The sequence below is a fragment of the Papio anubis genome, chromosome 3 (genome assembly GCF_008728515.1).
Source record: "Papio anubis isolate 15944 chromosome 3, Panubis1.0, whole genome shotgun sequence".
Taxonomy (NCBI): Eukaryota; Metazoa; Chordata; class Mammalia; order Primates; family Cercopithecidae; genus Papio; species Papio anubis.
In genome coordinates, this window is record NC_044978.1 from 121,817,847 (window position 1) to 121,829,604 (window position 11,758).

An 11,758-nucleotide genomic window follows, 5' to 3' on the forward strand; every position below is an offset into this window, starting at 1 on the left:
TTTTAGCTCTTTTAGTAGGTGTGTAGTGGTATTTAATTATGGTTTAATTTGCATTTCCCTAGTGAAAATGATGTTAAGCATATTTTTATGTGCTTATGACAGCCTTAAACAATTTTTTTTTTTTTTTTTTTGAGATGGAGCTTCGCTCTTGTTGCCCAGGCTGGAGTGCAATGATGTGATCTCGGCTCACTGCAACCTCTGCCTCCTGGGTTCAAGAGATTCTCCTGCCTCAGCCTCTGGAGTAGGGGGATCATAGGCATGTGCCACCATGCCCAGCTAATTTTGTATTTTTAGTAGAGACGAAGTTTCTCCATGTTGGTCAGGCTGGTCACGAACTCCCGAGCTCAGGTGATCCGCCTGCCTTGGCCTCCCAAAGTGCTGGGTTTTCAGGCATGAGCCACCGCGCCTGGCTGCCTTAAACCATTTTTTCGTGAAGTGTCTGTTCAAATCTCTTGCTCATTTTAAAATTAGGTATATCTGTTTCTTAATATTGAGTGATGAGATTTCTTTATATAGCCTGGATACAATTTCTTATTCAGATATGTATTTTACAAGCATTTTCTCCCAATCTGCCATTTTAGTTTTTTTAAACAGGGGTCTTTCAAAAAGCAGAAGTCTTTAATTGGATGATGTCCAATTAATCAATTGTAGAAATGGTTTGTATTTTTATAACTTATCTAAAAACTCCTTGCCTAGCCCAAAATTATGAAAGTGTTCTTCTATGGCATTTAGAAGTGTTAGAATATTAACTTTTAAGTTTATGTATATTATGTATTTCAAGTTAATTTCTGCATATGATATAAGGGTAAATGTTCATTGTGTTTACGTATGGATGTCTGACTCTTCCAGTTGGAAAGATGATTCCTTTCCCTTTTCTTGTTACAAAAATACAATTGACCACATATATATGAGGTCTATTTCTGAACCCTTTATACTGTTTCAGTGCTTTATACACTCTTTCCTTATATAAATACCAAATTATCTTGATTGCTATTGTTTTATTTTAAGATTTGAAACTAGGCAGTAGTGTGAGTCCTCAACATATATTCTTTTTCAAAATTATTTTGCTCTCCTGGCCCCTTTGTATTTTCACATAAATTTTATGAACTTCTGCTTCTGGGAAAAGTGGAGTAACAAGGACCTGCTCTTCCTTTATACTTAAAACAACTGGAAAACTGAATAAAACATATGGAACAATGGTTTTCAGGCATTGGATATCAGGCAATGCAGGACAATATTCACTGAGACATGATAAGCGTAGAAGAGCCATGTGATTGCCCATTCTACTGCCAGGAGAGAGTTTCCAGGCCATAGTGCAGGAAGGGGGCACCCAGCAGAGGCTGACGGTCTCCATGAGCGGAGTAGAGAAAGTTAAGAGTCTTTAGAGAATAATCAGCTTGAGATCCTGGGGTAGAGTACAAAAGAAGAGAGAGCTGTTAAGAGACTTCCAGAGGTCTGTTGGGTACTGATAATCTCATACGTGTGAAGAGAGTACCTAAGACTGCAGACAGAATTTCATCTGAAAGGGGCAGAGGCAACAATCCTCGGTACTTACCAAGGGCTGGAAATGCATCACGTTCTCACCAGCCAGAGTAGGAAACCTCATAATTCATAGGGAATTGTATAAAAAATTCAGAAAGTTATTGGAACCAAATTAGCCATTGGCTAAAGATTTTTCTAATTCCCACCTAATAAAGTTTGAAAAAAAGCTTTGAAAGATTCAAACTGTTTCCATGTAACTTAATGAATTCAAGAACAAAGCCCCCAAATATTTTTTAAAGTGTAAGATTTTTACGCTTTTGAAAGCACCCAGCAAGGTAAGATTCACAGTAGCACCCAACAAGGCAAGATTCATGATGTCTAGCATCCAATGTGGTAGGCTGAATAATGGCCCACAAAGATAGCTATATCTCAATCTTTGGAACCTGTGAATGTTATCTTATATGGCAAAAGGGCCTTTGAAAATGTGACTTAAAGATCTTGAGATGAGGAGATTATCCTTAATTATTTAAGTGGGCTCTAAACATAACCACAAGTTTCTTTGAAAGAGAGAGGAAGAAGGAGATTTGATTACACAGACGCAAGGCAATGTGATACTGAGGCAAGATGTTGCACTGCTAGCTTCGAAGATGGCTGATGGGGCCATGGGCCAAGAAAGGCAAAGGTTGAAGCTCTCGAGGCTGGAAAAGACAAGGAAACAGATTCTCCACTTGAGTCTCCAGAGTAAGCATGACCCTGAAGATACTTTGTTTTGGCCCAGTATAACTGATTTTGGACTTCTGACCTCCAGAACTGTAAGAGAATGTGTGTTGTTTAAGCTTTCAAGTAGTAGTAATCTGTTACAGCAGCCATAGGAAACTAATACAGATTTTGGTACCAGTAGTAGGATACTGCTTAACAAATACATAAAAATGTAAAAGTTGCTTTGGAATTGGGTAATGGTCACAAGCTGAAAGAATTTTGAGAAGCATAATAGAAAAAGCATAAATTGCTTTGAACAAACTATTGGTGGAAATATGTGTGTTAAAGTCTCTGCCAGTGAGAGCTCAAAATGAAGTGAGGAACATGGTGGAGAAGCCCTATATTGTCTTAGGGAATACCTAGATTGTCATAAACCAATTATTGGTAGAAATTGAACATTAAAGACTTGTCTGGTAAAGGCTCAGAAAGAAATGAGGAACATGTTTTTGGAAACTAGAGGAAAGAAGATTCTTGTTACATAATGACAAAAAGCTTACATGAATTATATCCATCAGTTGTGTGGCAAACAATCCTTGTAAGTAATGAGCTTGAATATTTAAAGGAGAAGGTATCCAAGCAAAGTAATGAAGGTACGGCTTGGTTTCTTCTTGCCAATTATAGTAAAATGAGAGAAGAAAGAGATAAATTAAGGAAAGAACTGTTAAGCAAAAAGTAAACAGGACTTGATAATTTGGGAAATTCTCAGGCTATCTGGGTTGCAAAATATTTTAAGAGTTAGAGATTCACTGCCACGCGCTAAGAAGAAAGCCAAGGGTATGGCTGGACAATGTTTATCTAGTGTTTTGGAAGAATCAAAAGATAAGGATGTTCATTTACACAGAGGACTCTTTGAAGAGATTAAGCATGTGATTCATAGATCTCCTCAGCCATTTCAGCAGAAATCATGAATAGAAATGTGATTATTCAGGAAATATATTTGGAGGAGCCTCTTGCTTAATGGTATAACTTCCCATGACATATACAGGAGACCTGCAAAGGTTTTAAGACTCTTATTTCAGCAGAAACAGTGCTAGCTTGGACTGTAAGGAATAAACACTGGATGAAATGAAAGAAGTCTGTCGATCCCCCAAAATTCTACAGGCAGGAAACAGGCTGATACAACTACTCAGCTGCAAACACGCTCTTCTCTTCTTTCAAGAAAAAGGAAGGCTGATGATGAGAGTACAGCCTTGGGCCCAGAAGGCAGAGTCTTGGGTCCAGAGGGCAGAGCCATGTGCTCAAGAGGATTATCTTCAAGCCTTTGTACCTAATAGAGTTTTCTCAGTTGCAATTTGAAATTGCTTGGGACCAGAGACCTTTTTACTTTCTTCCATTTGCTTTTTTTTGGTGTGTGGAATATCTATGACTGTTATCCTATGCCTGTCCCACCATCGTACTTTGTGAACAGATAACTTGTTTTCTAGTTTCACAGGTCTACAGAAGGAGAGGAATTTTTCCCCAAGGCAGATTATACTCAGGTTTCACTGGTACTTGATTTGGATGATGAGATTTGGGACTTTTGAGCTGATGATATTTAAATAAGATTCGAACCTGTAATGGATTGAAACTTTGAGGGAGATTAGGGTGGGGTGAGCAACATGTCTCCCTTGACTGACGCAGTTTATCTTCTGTTGCCTGTGCAATGGATTCCTTTGAGGTAGTTGATTTGCAGGAGAATGATGATGCCCTTTAGGACCTCCTCACACTCCCTCTCATTGCTTTTAGACCTGTGACCAGACTTGAGACCCACCATCCACCGGAGGATGAGATATAGCGACCTATGAGGAGACATTATATACTCCAAAAGAATTACAACATAAACCCTGGCAATATTTATCCAACTGAATCCTAAGTATGTTATCAAGATTCCAGAAATCCTGAAATTATAATTATGTTCCTTCCCTCGTGTACAATCTCCTTGCTAAATGACACAACGTTTCTTCGGGAGTCCAGAGGTACGATTTATCCTATACATTTCTTACAGGACAGCAGGGTCCCTCCTCAAGAGAATACTAGCCTTCCCTTCATTCAAGGGGCTCTGGGTCTAGAAACTGGTTGAGGGGCCACAATTCTCTGTTGTGATTCAAGTCAGACTTCTTTTATTAGATTTAGAGCTTTTCCACTTAGACAAATCAAGAAAGTCTTTAGTACACTGCCCATCTATTTCAGTCCTGAGGGCACTGTGATCTCAGGACTTTGGCTGACACCAAAGATCTCTGCAGATCCAAGCATTCCGATGACTACTTTGGTTCTGCCTACATGACGGTAACCACAGCTGCTTTGTCTCTGACAATTAACTGCTGTCACTTTCTTCCTGCCATCCTGGCATCTCATCATCCTCATTGAATTCACGGAGCTTGGTTAGATGGCAGCTTTTCCTATCCTGGCCTACAAACAATAGCTACCAGAGACTCTTCAAGGATATGAGGGCTCACCTTACCAACGGCTCACCTTCTTAATGTCTTGGAGAAGGCAGTTATATTTGTATCTTTTCTCTTTTTCTCTAAGTTGTCAAATCTTGGCCATTTTATTGTTTCTCCCCCCAAAATATGTTTTTGGTTTTACTGCTATATATTTAGTTTTGTTTTATATTTAATTAATTTATGTTTACATTTATTGCTTCATTCCTTTGAATTTCTCTGGATTTATTATTACATTTTTAATTCTAGAGTTATAATTTTAACCATTTTGTTTTCAACCTTCCTTAGTTTTAGTAAATTCTTTTAAGCTGCAATTATTCTTCATTTCCTTCTTCGGATACAACATTGAGCTATTCCATATACTATTTGATAAGCAATTTTCTTTGTCATTATTTTTATTACAGTTTGAAACTTTGATTTTGATGTCCTCTTTAAACCAAGAGTTATTTAAAGGAGTGCTTTCACATTTTGAAGTGTATATATTTAACATAAAACCTATTCAATTCTTTTTAAGGCCTGTTTTATTGTTGCCGTTAGCAAATATGTTTTGTATGGTATTTTCCTTCCAGAATTTATTGAGATTTTATTTATGGCCTAATATATGGGCAATATTTATAACTGTTCTCTATATGCTTGAAAAGCAGATGCATTCTTTACTTTTTTAGGCTAAGATGAAGGCCCAATTCTGCCCTGCTCCTTCCAACATCCACAGTCTTTCTCCTCTCTGTTCCCATTCCTAATACCAATTTCAAAATTCAGATCTTGACATTTTAGAACTAAAATACAGCAATAATTTTCGCATTTTATTTCACTACTTCTTCTCTCCTTCTCCCCATCTTCAAATAAACTTTCATTTCAAAATTTCTTCTTCTTTAACCCTTTTAGGAATTTTTGAAGTTTTAATTCTCAATTATTACTCTTCCTGGAATTATGCATTTTTTAAAATGATTCTTAGCAACACTTATTTTATACTTGAAAATTGCATTATTATGAGGTTTTAACAGCTTTTTTTCAGTTTTTAAAAACTTACCTTTTTTTTTTGTTTGTTTACCATTGTTTCTTGTATACTCAATCTTTTACTAACTTGAGATACTTGTCCTGAATTAATTTTCTCTTTGCTTCTTTGTTTTCTCAGAAAAGACACATAGGTAATATATTTTGTGATCATATAAATTTATTCACTTGTCCTTCCAAAGGAATTATATCTAGGCTGGTAAAAAATTCTTGGATCTTACTCTTTTCCCCTGGAAAGCACATAAATATATTTTTCCCTGTCTTCCACACTTGCAGGTGAGAAATCCGTTGTAATTTTCTTTCCTGTGTAAATTAATCTGTATGTGTGTGTGTGTGTGTGTCTGTGTGTGTGAGAGAGAGAGAGACAAAGATTGCCTGGAAGTACGAGGTTTTACTTTTTAATCTTTGGCATTCATGGATTTTATCAGATTTTGTCAAAATGTGTATCATTTAAAAAATTAATTAGGCCTGGCACATTTTTCTCTTATTTCCTTCCTTCCTTCCTTCCTTCCTTCGTTCCTTCCTTCCTTCCTTCCTTCCTTCCTCTCTCTCTTTCTCTCTTTTTTCTCTTTCTCTCTTTCTCTTTCTTTTTTATCTCTCTCTCCCTCCCTTCCTTCTTTCTGTTTCTTCCTTTTTTCTTTCCCTTCTTCCTTTCTTTCTTCATTCCTTTCCCCTTCCCCTTCTCCTTCCCTTCCCTTATTTTTTTCTTCACATTTTCACTCTGTTGTCCAAGCTAGAGTAAAGTGGCATGATCTCGGCTTACTGCAACCTCTCCCTCCCAGGTTCAAGCGATTCTTATGCCTCAGCCTCCCAAGTAGCTGAGATTACAGGCATGCACTACCATACCTGGCTAATTTTTTGTATTTTTAGTAGAGACGGGGTTTCACCATGTTGGCCAGGCTGGTCTCGAACTCCTGACCCCAAGTGATCTGCCTGCCTCAGCTTCCCAAAGTGCTGGGATTATAGACATGAGTCACCATATGCCTGGCACATTTCTGTCTGAAGCAGAATCTTTCTTCTGTTGTCTTTTTAAACTTCTCCTTCGTATGACCCCTTTTTACATCTTGGAATGACATTTTTTATTTATTTGTTTGTTTCAACTCTTGTGGATCTGTCCTCCATGTCTTGTGACTTCCAACTTTGATATTTTGGGGGTTTGTTGTCATAGTTCCTCTATTTGATCTTTCATATTTTAAATTTTGTTTCCAGAAGTATCCACTCTATTTTGGTGTTCTTCTAGTGAAGTTTTAAATTCAAGTACAATGGTTTTAGTTTTTTTTTCCAAACAAATATTTTTAGTGCTTTGAGACTTCACTTGCCAAAATCTTCTTGTATGTCATTAATTTCTTTCTTCATTTTATTAAATTGTCTTTTTTTTTTTTTCCCCCCGAGCGTCTAACCTCTTGGCTTCCCTGGGCCATATTGGAAGAAGAAGAATTATCTTGGGACACACATAAAATACTAACACTAACACAATAGCTGATGAGCTAAAAATAAGGTCCATGCCTAATTTTTGTGATATGCACCACCATAGGTAAGCAAAAAAGTCCTGGCATTCAAAGGATTGGACATTAACTGCCTTAACGGGATACTGCTGTCCTGGTTTTTGGTCCTGATCTTCCTCCTTCAAGCTACTTAACCCCTTAAATAATACCTGGAATCTTTTTTCACTCTCCTTTAACAGTAGCTGTGTAAGTCAGATCACTGGGATCTTTCCGTCAGTGGTGGATAGGCAAAAGATGGAATACAAATATATGACTTTTCTGGTGTGCCAGCAGTGAGCAGAAACTTGACACAGTGTCTGTCAGCTTTCTTGAGAGAGAGTGTGTGTGTGTGTGTGTGTGTGTGTGTGTGTGTGTGTGTGTTTGGGGAAGTGGGGAGAGTTGCTCCTTCTTCTGAGGCATCACAAAAAGGGGGCAGTTCAGCTTGATGGTACAATTCCTCCTAAGAATGGCCTGTAATGGTGGAACTAGAGGGTTTTCTTGCATTGGAGGCATTTATTAGGCTCAAACAGCCAGTCCTTATTTTAGTAGATGCAAAATCGGTACACATCACTTCAGTTTCTGTTAGAGTGATGGGCCTTCTCCTTGGATGTCTGGTCTTTGATCTTTCCAGCTGTGTAAATGATGTTGTACAGAAACTGCCCTAACCAGGCCAAGTAAACTGTCCCTGTAGGACACTAAATTCTAAGTAGGCCACACTTTCTACATTTCCCTCTCCACTCCCAAGGGCCTCTCCACATTAGCTGTTTATCCTACTAATCAGTTGGGAGAGAGGGGGATGTGCGCTCAGGCCTCCATCTTCTCAGCATGAATTACTACTCTTTCTTTGATTGGTTCTTTCCCTATGTTTTCTCTCTGTCCTCCATTGAGAGCTCTTAGTAGACAGATAATGCATCTCCTGGATCTATCTTGTTTCTTTTTTATTGCTCTAAGTTTTGAAAATGTCCTTGGTTTTATCTAACTGATTGAAGTCGTCAGCTATTTCTTTCATTATTCAGAACTCCTATTAGGTTTTTTCTCATTTTGGGAATTATATACTTATTTTCCAAAACACCTTTTATGTTTTTAGCTGCTCTTTTAAAAATAGCTGTCAGTGCTTGCTTTATAGAAATACTGTCCTTTCAAATAACTTTGAAGATACTAATTCAATCTTTTCAAAAATTTCCTTCTGTTTCTTCCATGATTTTTTTTTTTCTACTTTGGGATCAGTTATATTGTTTGTTAATCTTTACGTTTTAATTTAAACTGTGTTTTTTTATTACTGTGTTTTGATTATGATTGTCTATTTTTGTTTACAAAAGGACTAAGTTGACTATTACAGGTAGCTGATGCGTACTTCTTCAGTAACTGTAAACTGTAGTTGCTTCTTCCCTGAATAATGACGATATATATTTGGAGATGCCAGATATGGGCTAAAAAGTTCAATGGGTAAATGCACATAGGCTTCCTTCCAATCACATGGGCACTGGGAAGACAGGCTAGCTGGGGACTTCTGCAACTGCTCAAGTTAGACAGGCGTTACTCTGGGTGAAGTGCTTTATGCCATTAAAATGTGAATTAATCTGTTAATTAGGATGTTTAAAAAAATTTTAATTGGTATAGATAGCTACCTATGGAATCCCTATATTTATATTGAAAATAAAAATAATAGGTTATTTTTGCTGATTATATAAGGTAGTACCATATGAATAACTTTCCAGTTCAATTCAAAGCTTAAGTTTTTTAATGTACTCTGACTATAAGAGGATTTAAAAGTACAGTTGTGGATGAAGACAATTATCTTTCTTTTTAAAAAAGAAATTAAAAAAGAGTATATATTTAGTTGTACTTTTTTCAATGGAGGGGAGAGCACAGAAAAATTATGATGTTGGATATGTACCTAGATCATGTAGGTACCTATGTACATAAACTTTGTTCTGTCCTTAGCTATTTATGAAATTAATTTCATTTTTATACAAATTCCTCCCTTTTACTTATTGGAGTGAGCTTTCCTCTTTATAGCAAATCTTTCCCTGATTAGAATACCATATGCAAATTAAGACAGTGCATATCTACACTTTATAAAAAGCTTTGGCCTTACTTCAGTGCAAGTTAGATTTTATATACCACTGCCACGTTTGATGCATGTTGATTCGAATTCAGGCTTCTAAGCTTTGGTGAGGAGAAGCTGAAAGGCAGACGCTGAAGAGGGATCGGAAGCTGACATGAGGGAGCCAACTCAAGGAAACGGAGACATTTCTCCAGGCTTGGAGGCACTTTCACATTCCATATACTTTTTGGTTCTAAACAAGATGTGAAGGGACACAGGGTCATGGCTCTTCACTGTCTGCTTTCGCACCTTCTTTTTGTCTTGTACCCACAGGGGAAATATTTCTCAACTCTATAACCTCCTAAAAATGACAGCAGGTTTAGGACTGCCTGTCTGCCGGGGGACTCCCAAGAGAACCTATGGCCAGTTTTTCCTGTCTTTTCAAAGTCTACAATCATTTTAAGATTGAATCACTCCAGGGGCACCAAAGTCAGACTTATTTGCAACTTGGCTGTTACTAGATGTTCACAAAATAAGAGAGAAAAATAGCAAAATTAAAAGCTATTGGATTAGGGCAAGCAAACATATCAGACTCATGTTGATTGCAAAAGTAATGGCTCTGGTTCTGTCATCACTGAACATGTTAAAAACAGTAAAGACACTAAGAGGTACTCAGCCTTCTTACATGGGTCCAAGTATGATATCATTTATCCTTGCTTCCTGCTTTTCATTCGTGACTAGATAAATATCATGATCATCATCATCAACATTGTCATCAGTTTAGAACTATCTGAATAGACGTCTGAAACAGACCTCTGGGAGCATTTTCATCTCCAGTTACAACAGGATGATTATTCATACTGTTAAAATTGACTTGCACATAAAAATGCCTGACCTAACTGAAAGTTCCTAATAATAATGCTTTATACTTGCATAGTGCTCTTAATGTTTCAAAAGATTTTCATATCCATTTGCCTAATTTGAGCCTCAACACAACCAGATTTGGGAAGTAGATTCTAAATATCATCTCCCTTTTACAGATGAGGACTTAGAAGATTTATTAATGACTTATCTGAGGTCAGTCCACCAGGCTTAAGCTTAGACTGCATCCTAGGCGTTTCTTCTTGGGCTCAGCGAGATGACACAGTCTCTTTTTCCTACATATGCGGAGGCCAAAATCTTTGGATTGCAATAAACATAATCTCAAAGCCTTGAGTTTACTTCTGAGAAGGTGGAATATGTTGTTCTTTGTCATTTCTGTTCTGAGTTCTCTATAAAACCTTGGTGGTGAAGCATGGGAAGGCCCAGGACACATTACAGGCTTAAGTTCACCAATGCTGATTCCTAGTTGTGTTGTTACATTGGAAAGAGTACCTTGAAAACAAGTTGGCTTCTGGACCAAGCTTTTCACTCTACTCAGTTTTCCCTCATAGACAGTAGATTTGGTAATGAGTACCCGCACAACCTCTTTGTTTTCTTTATAGATATGTGGTTAAAAATGGTTTTTAAGAATGATTATTGTGGTTGTTTCCCCAGTACCCATTATCTTCTCTTAGTAACCACCAATTTTCATTCAGTTATCCACATCTCCCCCAGGAAGGCAGGTGCTTTGGGGAGTCCCGATTTGCTATTTTGTTATCCTGACATAATTACTAACAGTTTTCTCTGTTGCTCTCAAAAGTGTCTTGTTTGGATAACTAATTAGTCACCTTAATTTGTGGAGAAGTTAACCCTACTCTTCACTGTAGTGTCGGGGCATGTGATATAATTCAAACTTCAAGCCTTAGCTAGTAGTGAAATCTCAAATTTGGTCAAATATGTTGATTCAGGGATGAACCTGGGAGTGAATGTGAACCAACAAAACAAAAAGCAAACGTTTGCTGGGGGTTCACAAGAAAGTAGTTTCCTTGCTTTTCTTCAACAGCTTTGGATTAATCCTTTGTAGAATGGACCAAAAAAAAAAAAAAAAAAAAAAAAAAGCACATAGTGCTGGGAGTTGCTGCCAACTATTTTGCATCTAAAAGTGGGATCCAAGTGGAAGATGAAGCTGACACAGTGGCAGGCAGCATTTGTCAAGATAAGCTAGGTTATGCCGAAGTAACAGCTCCAAAATCCCTGTTGCTTAGCCAAACCGAGTTTATTTCTCACACCAGCTCTCCAGCAAGTGTTGCCAGAGGCCTTTCCACATAGCTTTTTGGGAACTTGGGCTGACTGAGGCTCCACCATCTTACCATGCCACCATCTTTGGTTTCTGGCTGCATTGAGGCAGAGGAAGGGAATGTTGCTGTAGAGCACCGAAAGTAACACTTTGCTATTGCCTAAGAAAGTGCTGTCTGGTGGAAATTTAATGCAAGCCAGAAATGTAATAATTTTGACTATATTATTATATTTATTGTTGATTGTTGTTGCTATTATCAAAAAAATTTTGGCGGGGCATAGGGTCTTGCTCTGTTACCTAGGCTGGAGTGTGGTGGTATAATCGTAGCACACCGCAGCTTCCAATTCCTGGGCTCAGGCCATCCTCCCACCTCAGCCTCCTGAGTAGCTGGGAC

The 11,758-nt window shown here is 37.8% G+C and overlaps 1 long non-coding RNA gene across 1 annotated transcript in view; it reads left to right on the forward strand.

Moving 5' to 3' along the window:
* The window catches only part of LOC108585931, a 37,040-nt gene extending 25,282 nt beyond the window's left edge, over positions 1 to 11,758 (forward strand). Inside the window, exons 2-3 of the long non-coding RNA XR_001902525.3 lie at positions 3,967 to 4,196; positions 10,247 to 11,758. This is a non-coding gene — a long non-coding RNA (uncharacterized LOC108585931). The remainder of the gene's footprint in view (positions 1 to 3,966; positions 4,197 to 10,246) is intronic.